This window comes from Dreissena polymorpha, chromosome 11 (genome assembly GCF_020536995.1).
Source record: "Dreissena polymorpha isolate Duluth1 chromosome 11, UMN_Dpol_1.0, whole genome shotgun sequence".
Lineage (NCBI taxonomy): Eukaryota > Metazoa > Mollusca > Bivalvia > Myida > Dreissenidae > Dreissena > Dreissena polymorpha.
Window position 1 is genome coordinate 29,506,993 of NC_068365.1, and position 14,334 is coordinate 29,521,326.

Here is a 14,334-nt window from a genome sequence, read left to right on the forward strand (position 1 = left end):
GTGCGTGTGTCCGTCAACAATTTATTTGTGTAGACAGTAGAGGTCATAGTTTTCATCCAATGTTTATGAAATTTGGTCAGAATGTTTATTTTGATGAAATTTGGGTTGGGATTGTATTTGAGTCATCTGGGGTCAAAAACTAGGTCAGTAGATGAAATAATAGAAAAACCTTGTGTAGACAATAGAGGTCACAGTTTTCATCCAATCTTTATGAAATTTGGTCAGAATGTTTATCTTGATGAAATCTGGATTGGGATTGTATTTGAGTCATCTGGGGTCAAAAACTAGGTCACTAGGTCAAATAATAGGAAAAACTTGTAAAAACCTTGTGTAGACAATAGAGTCCACAGTTTTCATCCAATCTTTATGAAATTTGGTCAGAATGTTTATCTTGATGAAATCTGGGTTGGGATTATATTTCGGTCATCTGGGGTCAAAAACTAGGTGACTAGGTCAAATAATAGAAAATCCTTGTGTAGACAATAGAGGTCACAGTTTTCATCAAATCTTTATGAAATATGGTCAGAATGTTTATCTTGATAAAATCTAGGTTGGGATTGTATTTGGGTCATCTGGGGTCAAAAACTAGGTCACTAGGTCAAATGATAGAAAAACCTTGTGTAGACAATAGAAGTCACAGTTTTTATTCAATCTTAATGAAAATTGGTCAGAATGTTTATCTTGATGAAATCTAGGTTGGGATTGTTTTTGGGTCATATGGGGTCAAAAACTAGGGCATTTAGTTAAATAATAGAAAAACCTTGTGCAGAAAATAGAGGTCATAGTTTTTATCTGATCTTAATAAAATATGGTCAGAATGTTTATCCTGATAATAACTGGTTTTGAATCATTTATGGGTCATCAGGGGTCAAAAATTAGGTCACCGGACCAATGCTAGTAAAACCTTGTTTTAATGAAATTTCGTCAGAATGTATAAATTAATGAAATCTGGCTTGGGATTGTATATGGGCTGATAGAATTTAAGTTGATGTGACAAGGTTAGTCAGGTGAGCGATTCAGGGCCATCTTGGCCCTCTTGTTTATTTGACATTTTTTCATTGCTTAAATTATTCAAAACAATTCAAAATGAATTCATTTATTTAAGTTCATTCATTGAATAATATAATAAAAGATATTAAACTTTATTAACAAGTCTCTTTTACATCATACTTTTAAATGGACATAAATAAAATATTGGCATAGGGCCTGAATACCATTATCTAGTTTACTGAAGAGAAACACATGTCTTATCATGTTGAAAAATATGTATTATTCATAATATATTTTTGCACAAAATGATTTTGCTGTAAAGTTTCATCAATTAAGTGTAATTGATGAGAGAAAAGAATTAAACATCACCTTGGAATGTAGGAAAGCCAATTAATACCACACTATGTCTATCGCATTGATACTTTAAAGTCAAATGTATTTTGTTTCCGCCATTGGTCGTATAGACCGACTGCTAAACTCTATAGTTAACGGTAAACATGACAATTATCCGATATGATTGATATTGGTTTATTAATCACAGCTTCAATATACCAAAAGAGGATGATCAACATATAATATAAACAAGCAAATTCGTTGAATTGATATCCCCCGCAAAATAATATTGTGTTTATGGATCAGTGCAAATCCCTTGACATACAGTAAAACCATTAAGTGGTTACAAACAAGCCCAATACCATATCCCTCCACCTTCGGCAGGGGATAATAATTTATAACAAAAATAATGGTTCAACACTTTACATGATCAACAATTCAAAAACTTTAGTTACTGATCCAGTATATGAAGTGTTAACATGAAAATATACATGTTTATCGGATAAGATACCAGTAATTTTTAAACTCTGAACATAAGCAAAAGCACACTAACATGTGCTTCCTATGGTAAATTTGAAAAAAAATACATACAAAGAGATTGTTGCATGTTATCTATAATGTGTTCAAGTATAATGTATTCATGTTTAAACATACTGGTTATATACTTAATGCAAACATTCATTGATATATTCCACTAGTAACAATACTTGTATGCAGCAAGTAAACAACACATTAAACTATAAAAGATATTTAATAAATATTTTATACAAACAATACAAAATCTGCATTTACAGAGCATTCACAGAGCTAATGAACCATTGCACTTTTACATAAAGTCACTTACCACGATTTAAATCTAGGAAGTTTAAGACTTGGTCTGATTTAAAAAAAAATCTATAAGTTGAATACACATGGTTTTAGGTAAACAGTCCATGTTAACTTTACTTCAAAAACATTATTTTACCAACAATACATTCTTGAAAACGTAAGGTTTTTCAAGAACCATCATTAACTGTACTTGCTATTAAAACATTAAAAAAATTATTCTGACCTGGAATACACTACACTCTCGATGGGATTGTTTTTATTACATCGTCTCAACACCAATATTACCAATATAAACATACAGTCATTTATATCCAGTACATATTAAAAAATCTAACTTTACCGAATAGTTATAAACCCTTTACCACTTAGGTACGTATTTTGACGCATTTGAAGTCATTAAACTAATCAAATTAAATTTAAGTCCTTTCCTAATATATTCCTTTTTTTAAGGCTTATTTTCCAAACCTCAAATACTGATAAGCAGCAAACATCATAAAACCTGAACAGACTGCGAGTTACTTTTTTATTACAAACTGCCATAATTTGTTATTATTTTGTATGCAAAAATAGTCAATAGCATGATGTACTGTGGTAGACTTGAAACAATAAACATAGTTGATAAAATATTGCACACCATTTAAATAAATATTCAATTTAGTCCAACAATTTAAACAGCTAAGAAATGACACTGACGTCTCTACAAATGTCAACTATATTGTAATAAATTTGTAATTAACCAGCAATTGCACAAGTTTAACTGATCATTTACAGTCTTATATGAAAACTTAGGAGATTTTTTTACAAATTGTGACAGAAAATAGAACAGTCATTTTGTGCATGGCAAAATAAACATACTGCTTTCTGGGTGGGAATATGTATAATGTAAACAATCTATTGTAAAGTATAATTTAATAGTAACAAAAACTGTTTCACCTGACATTTCATCTGTAAGTTGAAGTCCTAACTCATCAAGAACTTGCGTCTCTGCAATACAAACATCGTTATTAACATTAAGATTAATGAATCTTGTTTTAAAACAAACAATTGTCTACAAATTTATAAAAGAGAATAAATTCCACAAGTGAGCCATGGACCACAAGGAACTAAACTATTCTGACAAGGTGGAGTTCCAAAAGCATTATAAAAACATAGATATTTAAATTCTAGATCCATTTTTGTTTTTGAACTCGGCTGAGATGTCCTTAGAATAAAGGTTATAACCAAGGCTCATCAAGATTGGACTAAGAAAGTGAATTCTTTTTTAAAACATGCATTGGTTATTTGAACTTGTGACTTATTTTTAGTTTCAAGTTCAGGCGGAATTTTATAGAGACATCATTTGACCAAAGTTCGTGAAGATTGGACAATCACTTTGGCCATAAGAGTGTTAACAAGATTTCACTATAGCCATATAAGTAAATCTGACCTGCTTCTTTGTGGCTATGTTTTTGAACAAACCAGAATCATTTCTAAAGGCCAGCCTTGATATAATAAGAACAAATTATCTGACCAAGTTTGGTGAAGTTTGAACTGGAAATGTGACTTCTAATGTTAATAAGGTTTTACTATAGCCATATAAAAAAAATTGCCCCGCACCCTTGCGGTCATGTTTTTCAAGAGACCGGTACCAATTTCGAAATAGCCCTGATATCATCAGAACAAATGTGCTCACCTTGTTTCATGAAGATTGGACAGAAAATGTGACCCATAGCGTTAAAAATGTTTTACTATTGCCATTTATGGAAATCTGCCCTGCCCCCTGGCTGCCATCTTTTTCAACAACCAGGAACTATTGTTGAACTCGACCCAGATATCATTCAAACAAATATTCTCACTAAGTTACACAAATACTGGACTGAAAATGTGACTTTGAGTGTTTACAAGATTATACAATAGCCAAATCGTGAAAACTGTCTCGACATGTGGTGTTCATGTTTTTCAAGAAACTGATAAGTCAATTGAGCTGTTGTTTTATCCGGGTGCAGGATAACGTGACTTTTTGGGGTTGACAATTAAACGTTAATGGATGTTAACACACCGGTAAGTGGTGCTTTTATTTTCAAACAACTTGTACAACCAATTTTTCTTAGGAATTGCCACAAGTTCATACAATAAATAAAACTATGCTGCTTATGCCATGTGAAATACATCTGAACAAGTTAATTATCGTTCGTGTTCTTGGCCGAAAATTCGATGTGTATATCATTCATGTAAACCGTTATGCTGCACGCAATGTGAAATGTTGTCGCCGATTTCAGACGCATTTAATGAGCTTTTCTTAGATCTTAAGATATCGGCAAAACTTAAAAAACACTGCCTTTTTTTATAAGAAATTTGGCAAATGAAGTTCTTACAGTGTGTTAACAATATTCCAGCCCGTGTGTAAATCCCTGTGAACCCCGTAAATCATGCAGCCTGTTATTGTAATGGTTAACCATTCAGAACGTAATGATGAAAAAAACTCCATAAAGGTATTTCCTATTGTTTGGTTAAAGTCGAATAAGGTCCGGTAAAATCTGGTGAGGTCCGGTAAATTATTTTTTTTTTATCGCACCGCATGTCCGTTAATAGTTGTTTGTCTTTACCATGGGTTGCGGTAATTGCCCTGGAAAGTAAAAGTTCTGATGCATAAGTATTTTCATACAAATTCGATAGTTATAACATACCTGTTCATACTTTAAATCAACCGCAGACGATTGTATTCATGCAATAATTACGAACACTTTAGTCCTGAATACCATAATCCAATTATGTAAAAAAGGGGATATTAACAGTCAACTGTATATTATGTAATGCAATATATGCATTAATTATATTTTGGAAATGTATTTTCCGTAACGTCTATTAAATATTACATCGATTTGTCATTAATATTATCATTCTTCATCCCAACTTTTCTTGCTGTGCTCTCTCTTTCTCTCTCTTTCTCTGGATCAGGGGAAACAATCCATACATCATTATCCCACCTACTACACACAATTATCTCCATTTACATGTTTACAGTACTGAAGATCAGATCTCAGCTGGTCCCAATACTCTCTTCGCATTTTTAAGTACTTCAAATGCATCTTATTTGTTTTCGAGGCAAAGCAGTATATGTATTCAGATTTGAAAACTGATTGTAAAAAAAATAATATTGATATTTTTAAGTATTTAGTTAAATTTCATAGTTTCAGTAGATTTTAACAGATAACATTTGTATAAAATAACCATTCTATAACTTAAAACAGGCATGAATGTCAAAACCTCTTACAAGTTGGATTCAATATCAATTGAAAGCAGTGTACTCGAGGATGATTTTCAACCGAAGCCTTGAAAGCAAATTACATCAATAAGAAGCATAACATTCTAACCAAGTTTCATAAACATTCTGTAATAAAAGGTGGCCTTTATAGTTCTAACAATGTTTTCTAAATTTGACCGCGTGACCTAGGTTTTGAACTCATATGAACGAAAGTCAAACCACCGAGTCAAATCGGGCATAGCTAACGTGAAGATAAACATTCCGGCCAAGTTTAATCAAAAGTGAGTCATACATGTTTGCTCTATAGTGAACGCAAGATGTTTAAAAGTTTTGTCTTGGTGACCTACTCAGATATAACTTAGCCAATATGTGGACAATTTTATTATTATTACACAGGTTTATCGAGATTTGATGAATCTGGGGACTCTAGAGTATAAATGAGCTAATATTAGATTTGGTCCCTAAGTTTTTAGATACATGTGACTAAGATTCAAAACTGGCCAATATATTTTCAAGGCAGCAATCAGAACATGTTTCATGTGGATTTTATTATAAATTTGTTCTCTAGAGTATCAAACAAACTGTATCAAAGATTTTTCTTTGTTACCTTATCAAATGTGCACGTGGTCCAGAGTAATAGTAGGAATTGTCAAGATAAACATGCTGACCAAGTTGTATTAAGTTATGATTAAAAATGAGGCCTACAGAGTCTTAACACGCTTAAAGCTGACATGTCATTATTTTTTCTTTGTTACCTTATTTAGGGTGCACTTGATCCAGAGTAGTAGTAGGAATTGTCAAGATAAATATTCTAACCAAGTTGTATCAAGCTATGAGTCACGACACGAAAACGGAACCCTATGATGACCACAATGACTAACCACGAGCATTTGGTGCTGAGTTGAACTAACATTCAGAGGGCTTTAACTATTACCCTTATTAAGTCATACTTAACAAACATAATAGAAATCAATATATGTTAAGAATAAGTTTATTCAAAATCTGGTTCAAATTTAATAATCTCTTGTTTATTTTCAAATTTAAACCATCAATACATAATTAAGTGGAACCAACCAACCAACCGGAAAATAACAAGTGTTTATGATGTAAAGAAAAATACGAAAATCTAAAATTGTCAAGGCCTTAGCAAATATGGGTCAAGAAATAGTTGAAATGTAATATAATGCTAGGTTATTTCCCTCCCCCTCAGCTGGTGTTTAGCTGTTCTTGACAATGTAGTAAGGCATGTTGACTACTGTTATTATACGAGAATTGAAGAAACTATAAAATTTAAAAATAACATTTACAATATCCATAATAGTTGAGGTTCACTATTTTGGTTAAGTTGTTAATTTAACTTTATTTCATAATTGTGTATATATTTTCCTTTATTTTAGTATTCTTTTAATTTGGACAATGTGTCATAATATATAATGATATACACTTATTATTGTTTCCATGTGCCTTTTACATCTGCTTTAACAATTTATACATCATGTTTGTCTATTTACACTGGAAAATGTCTATATAATTATATATAACTATAAGTGTTTTGTATATGCCTCCTTCATATGTTACACAAATTTGCATATCATTGATTGTCCCTACACTCTTGAAAATAACTTTTCTGTGTTTTATCTTTCTGAAAAGTTTTTTCAACACAAAATTGCACGCACTTCATAGATTAATTTGGATGTTTGTCATTATTGTATTAGTGTTCATAATGTATATGTATTTGTTTTCAATCTTTGAATACAAGGTGTTAAAACTAAAATAATCCTTTTATTTCAGTGGTTATTAGCCATCGTCGGATGGTAAGCATTTTATATCGTAATTGACTGCATTATGTTGTTTCCATTTAAGTTCTTATAAGTCATACATTCAGAACAAACAACAAGAGTTATTGTATTACTTAAATAAGCAACAGATACGTTGGGTGTTTCTGATTTTCGAGAACATTTACACATGAGGAATCAAAAAGAATGAGACATATTTTAAAAGGCTGGCACATACAAATTCGAGAGAATAATCGATCAACATATGCTATACCACTTTAGCTAAATCCCGAATATATTACAATAACCCATGAATTTCTGAAAATAAGAGTACAACAAAAAAAGAAGCAAAGATCAACACAGCATTAAAATGCAGTATCAGCAAGGTGCAGTATACAATACATGTCTGACACCACAAAATACCAGAACATAGAAACACCCTATCCATCAATGAATCAATGAGCAGCCCGGCGTCTAGATCCAGGACTGTGTGGTTACAGAAGATCTTCAATGATATAAAACATCCAAACCGAAATCATGTGAGGTTAGTCGCAAGAAGTTAAAAAAACACGGCCCAAATTCAATTAGAACAAATAGATGGAAATTGTCATGGAGAATGGAACAAAAATGCGATTTCTAGAGGGTTTACAAACATTTTCTTAAATTGTATTTGAAATACTTAACTGACTTTTGACTTCAATTGACCCCATTTCCAACAATTCAGACAATATATTATTTGAACAAATGTTCTAACCAAAATTAATGAACAGGGGACACAAAATATGAGCGTTGTAGTGTTAACGAGCCAGATAATAACGACGGCATACGAATGACGGACAAAAGACGATCACAAAAGATCACCATGAGCTCGTTATGCTCAGGGGAGCTAAAAATACACAAAGAAAACAATTGCCGGTAACATGAAGCCCTATTAATTATCGGTAAGTTATGTTGATTGACAAAGGACCCGCCCCCGACAAGGGACCCTTTTCGACCAGCGGATTAGTGTTACAAACAAATTTCCAAATAACCGATATTAACTCTTTCTTATATATTTTTAAGCTAACGTCAACGAACTAAAGTCTTTATAAAAGAAAAAACAACCAACACGAACTTTCATGCTGACATACATTTAATGGTTTCTCAGAAATTTTCAAATATGAATAATGAATGGAGTTTGTTGAAATAATTTCTTAGAAACACATTTTATTTAATAAAATAACAACAACGATTGAATGATTGGTATTATAGAAAAAAAGCAATAATTTAACGTTTAATGGTTAATTTAAAAAGTTATGATTTTGACGGGTTATTAACCCGAGTCCTTTGGGAGCAAAGCCCATCGCGCTTATCACTAGCCCATTCATATTCTATATCTATGCTGTATAATTAACAAATTATGTTAAAGCCAAATAAACACTCAATATCAACGAATAGTTCGTAAAAATAAATCAGCCAATACAAAATCAATCTTCCTTATAGCAATAGCCAAAATTTTAACGCCAAATACGGTATGGTAACATAGATTTAATGAGTTATAAAATGGCCGTTTTTGTGTCACCATATATTCTATTCGAATTTCCCGCGACAATATCCGAATATTTACGAGAGAAAATGCGAGATTGTCTTCGGGAAGCGTCGGAAGCACGACGTACCTCATAAGTTCACACTTTTTTTCATGTTTCAACTTTATTTTCGCAATATTTTACGACATATTCGTTGATGTTCAGTGTTAATTGGCTGTTAAAGCTTCAGTTGTGATGCACCTATTTTCTCAAAAGAAATATTCATAATTGTTTGATATAACGTTCTAAAATATTTCTTCTTTATAAATTGGCTTTCGCGTTTTTGAATACAATGTGTACATTTTTAGAATTTTAGTATACCAACATTGAAAACAAAAGTTCACTTTGAGGATCTTCGAACAATTCCAAAAACGCTGCGATCAAATTTTCGACGACAACACGTAATTTTGGTAAAGATAACTTCACTTGATTTAGTCCCACTAAACGACTCTAGTCAGCGGACAAGCTGTTTACAAGTGCCTGTGGTAATAGTATGGGATTTGTGTCCAGTTTAAATCTGTGATGATTGATTAAAAACAAAAAGGATGGCGTTGCAAATATTCATGCATAGGCAAACAAGTTGTTTTAATCCTTTTATATCATATTCCTTTCATATTGTCTACCTTTGCTTAGCCTTACTTTTATAACGCCAACAGAGCAGTGAAGTGGTTCATATTTCTGGTGTCTTCAAACGAAGCTGTACAAACTAGGTTATGTATTACCAACCTGGATCAAGATGATAAATATAGTTAATGTATATTAACTTAAGAGATTTACACTAATCAACCAAATTCAAATGGAAATACACATGTTGCAAACTTTGTTTGAACTATGGTAAATAAGGAAAATAGTGTGGGCAAAATACACATATCTTTTTATGAAGTGATTTTTGTAGTGTAGAAATATAGGATCTGACACGAGTTGCCATATCATACCATATTTTATTAAACGAGTTCAGTAATTGAGTTAGATCTTTTTATCACATGCTTTTAAATGAGCAAATTAAATAAATATTTACGCAAACATAATGATAAATCCCGAATGTTGTTTACATTTTGTAACGTTTTTTGACGTTGCAACGTCATTTCAGCAAAATAACACAATGCGATTGCTCAATCGAACGAAAATAAGCCAATGAAACAGCTTTAAAAGTATATTAAACATGTGTAAGATAAAAATATTCGTAATGCTTAATTACATGGGAAACACGGTATGGCATGTTATAATATAAAATAATAAAACTTTAAAACATTATCAAGAGATAAATATGTTTAACCATTTAATGCAAATTAATATGTACATTTGTAAAACCGTTGGGAAACTTCACAACAAAACTACTTTAACTCGTCTGCATACATAGATTATATGATCTTAACAGAAAATATAAATACCTTTTTCAGGTCGTGAGAAACTCTTAATTCACTAAAATTTAACGTTTACTTTGAAATACTAAAATCGCGATATTTGCACATAAAGAAAGAAGATAACAAGGCAAGCAAAAACAAGCAATGAGCTTTCCAAATAGACCGCCAAAAATGAATGTAGGTAAGTTAACAAATAAAAACGTGTGTGATCGATAAATTATTTCTGCACAAATATAATCCCATTGTAAAAAGTTTTTCCCTATGATTTTCTATGAATATGATATTTGATAAATTAAATTCTTGACATGGGTTACATAAATGTCTTTGAACAATCCTTTAACATTTCAAAATAGTTCATTAATGTTGTCTTAATTGGCATCGGACGGTACGTTTGTGTTGAAATTCGGTAAAAAGGGAAAATGATGTTTGTTGGCCAATGAACATGCTTCAGATTTAATTTGTTATCATTTATTGCTGATTAAGTGACACATTATCTTCAAAATTGGATGATATGTGTATTTTTTATTCTGTATGCAGGTTTATTGCGTTTATTTAACCAGGGTAAGTTTGATGTCTGTTTAATGGAAGATCAGCGAGAAGTGTATTGGAATACCGCCTATAAAACAAACTGACGAATCACAATGGTCTTTTTTGCTGCTATTTATTTTTATCCAATAGATGAGACGCTGTTGGTAGGAATCGTGCTATATATTGCAAGATAATTTTTCTCGCTTATTCCATAGTGCTAGAAGCTTAAAGTTTGCGATACTGTGCGATACTCCATTAACCTTTGTAAAGCCCTCCAGACGTTTATTTGGTGCCATATTAATAAAGCAAAATCATATCATTTGATAAGTTACAACGCTTTTGTGAAAACGAAAAAATACTTCATCAGCAGGATCGGAATGGATTCATTAAATGAGACAAGCATGACGAACGACACAACCGAAATTTCGTATGACAATACCCTAGAGCACCCGGTGCTGCATTTTACCCCGGAGGGTTTTGTGCACGGTCTGCACGCTTTCATCGCCCTAGCTATGCTTCTCGGATTACCGGGAAATATCCTCGTCGTGCTTGTGCATAGAAAAATTACAACTCCGACGGCGACCGACTGGGTGGTGTTCTATCTCGCAGTCTGTGACATTGCCTCGCTAGCAGTGTGCGGACCGTCATATATGCTTATTACTAGTAAAGTTTGGAATAATTTCATGCCATCGTTTTTTCTGCAGTTTGCACTTCATGATTATGCACACTTGCTACATAGCCTCGACTTCTCTGATCACTGCTTCCCGCCGTAATCCGTCGGTCCGTAATGATCACCAATCAGGAACCAATATCAGCGAGGAAATCTAAATTATTCGGAGCAATTTCAAATATTGTTAGCAATCGGCCTCGGGTCGCCTTCATTTGTTCTCAATAAAAATTCGCCGTCTGGATATTGTTACTATGACCAACAAAAGGCTCAGTTGCAAACAATAGTATATGGTGTGTACCTTCTAATTATACTGATATCCAACGTGGTGACATGCGTATGCTATCTGAACATCATCCCAAAGTTCCGCAATGCTGCTCGTGTTGCGCCAACTGGCTTGGGCAACATAAACGACGCATTCATTCGAACGCGGCAGGCTGCAAGAAAAGCTACAATTTGCTTAGCACTGGTTTTCGTGGTGTTTTTGTTCACTCAAGCGGTTCCTCTCATATTTGTGATAATTGTTAACGCCTCAAAACCACAACGTCGGAGTCACTATGAGCACACTCATTTTTCTCCTCACACGCCTGTATTTCATTAACAACTTTGCCAATCCTCTCATTTATTTGTCGATAAACAGTCGCTTCAGGAATCGCGCTCGTAGTTTGTTTCAAAGATCGGGAAATAACAGTAACATAACTACAATCGCATCACGGTAATACATTACGGATGGAAAATAACCAAACCAAAGTGAACAGACATTCGTCACGAATTTAGGTACAGGATACTTGAATATACTTGTACGATATAAATACACTGTATAATATTTATACTGAACAACTATTAAAATATAGACCTTTTTTTTTATATATCTGACAACATTTGCTTTACATGGGACACATTTTCTAAAGGTAGGTTTATGAAAAATTTTGTTAAAATCTGCTTACGTTCTAAGCTGAACGGCTGAAAAAATGTCTTATTTTGTCCTGAATCAATTAACGAGGCAGTAAATATCGAAATACTGCACTCAAAATAAAATGTTATATAAGAAGGACATTATCTGTATCGTATCACGTAGTTACAAAACCGATCGAAGTGAAAATGTTAGTACTGCTAAAGCAACAAAAAAAACAGCTGCTACCGCCAAGTGGCATCTCTGCATTCTTTGTAAATAAAGAGACGATTAAATGTTTGTTATAAAATATTGTAATTGCACTTTCGTGAATATCACATATTTATAATGCTTCAGACTTAATTAAGTTTTTGAATGCATGTTCATTAAGATCCCTGATAAGTTGTTAACACATTCTAGCTCATAATACAATTCACTTTTCATGTCGATGTTTATGAAAGAGTATGACTGGACGGAGACATTTTGCTCCATGTATTTATTATTATTTAAATTCTGAAATGTGTAGTTATTAAACATGTTATTGCTTTCCTGCTGTCTATTTTTATTTACTCCCCATTATACTTATCGACTCATTTCAAACTAGAGTATTATTTTGCATTAACAACGCAATAAATGGATATCTTGGTTAAGCTAAGTTAAACGTTTTAATTTATAATTATAATAAGATTGTATATTAACACTAGGATACCGAGGTCAATTTTAAGGAAGATACAGTTTTTGATACAGAAGTTAGCACACGATTAAACCAATGTTATAAAACGTAAGGAATCCACTAGTATCATATAAGACAGAAATTAAACAGTTACTAGTAGATAACTTTAATTCAGTGTTCTCATCAATTACCCTTTCCAACTCAGAAGTAAAGTAAAAATGGTTATGTGCAAACAGCATAAGACCAGAACAGCATGCGAGTAGCTCGCAGTCTGTTCAGGATGTATGCTGTTCGCTGATTATCATACCTAAGGTTTAGAGATGAAGCCGTAAAAACTTGAATCTAATAATAAGGTCTTCAATTAAATTTAACTTTCTTGAGGACTGCAAATGCATGAAAATACGTATCTAAGTGGTAAGTGGTTAAATAGTTTACGTTTATTTGATTTCGCAATGCTGTGTTCATGTTGATTGATTTTCTGGCTGGTTAAGATGCTTTTCAGACGATTTGAGTCAAGTTTACTTTTACTGATTTGTGCGACTTTCTCGTCGATCGAAAATTGGTCGTTGTAAATAAATGATGTGTGCAGACAAAAGCATAACGCAATTTGATATTTCGTTTTTGTATGTATTATTAAAATATGCGCTACTTTCTACGGAAATAAATGTTGAACATATAAGCATTGAACAGTTGAGCGCCTCTGGAGAGTAATACGTACTAACCTAATAATGGATAATATCTAACAATCACAAAATGCAAAACAACGTAAATAAAGCATCTTGTGTTAAAACGCGGAGAAAGAGAATGCCTTTCTTCATACTCATATTGAATTCATCACAAACACAACGTACGAACAAACATTAAACTCATAGCTTATTTAATTCATGAAATAAACACATCAAATAAAGGGTCTACCCATACAAATCGGTTACAATTTAATTACTCGCAGGTCGTTAACCACACCACCAAATTTGGTCCTTTTTTAGGCATGAGAAAATGAAGTAAAATTTCGACTAAATATATTTTGTTGACTAGATTGCAATACATTGTTTCATGAGATACAACTTGTAGATCATTGACAATTATTTCTGACTGATCATTACTTTGTAGGTTTCGGTAAATGCGACACACGCTGTTCGCCACGGAATTATTTGATGATGTTGGAAACAATGTGTAAGCGTGACCACAACAACAAATCCCTGTGTTGTTTGTTTAAGTATGATCCTTATCAGAATAGTGAGATGATCATTATGATCTTATATTATTCTTGTAGAAAAAAAACTACTCTAAGAGGGTGTAACAGTTCGTTTGAACAGTTATCCCTTATAAGTAATAAACAAAATGGTTATATGCCCCCGATTACAACGACAAACAACACCCATGTGATGATAAATTTCATTTATGCTAATGTATGTGAACTTTGATGTTTATCATGCAGTGCTAATTTAACAAACTGTTTTATGTATAAGAAATCG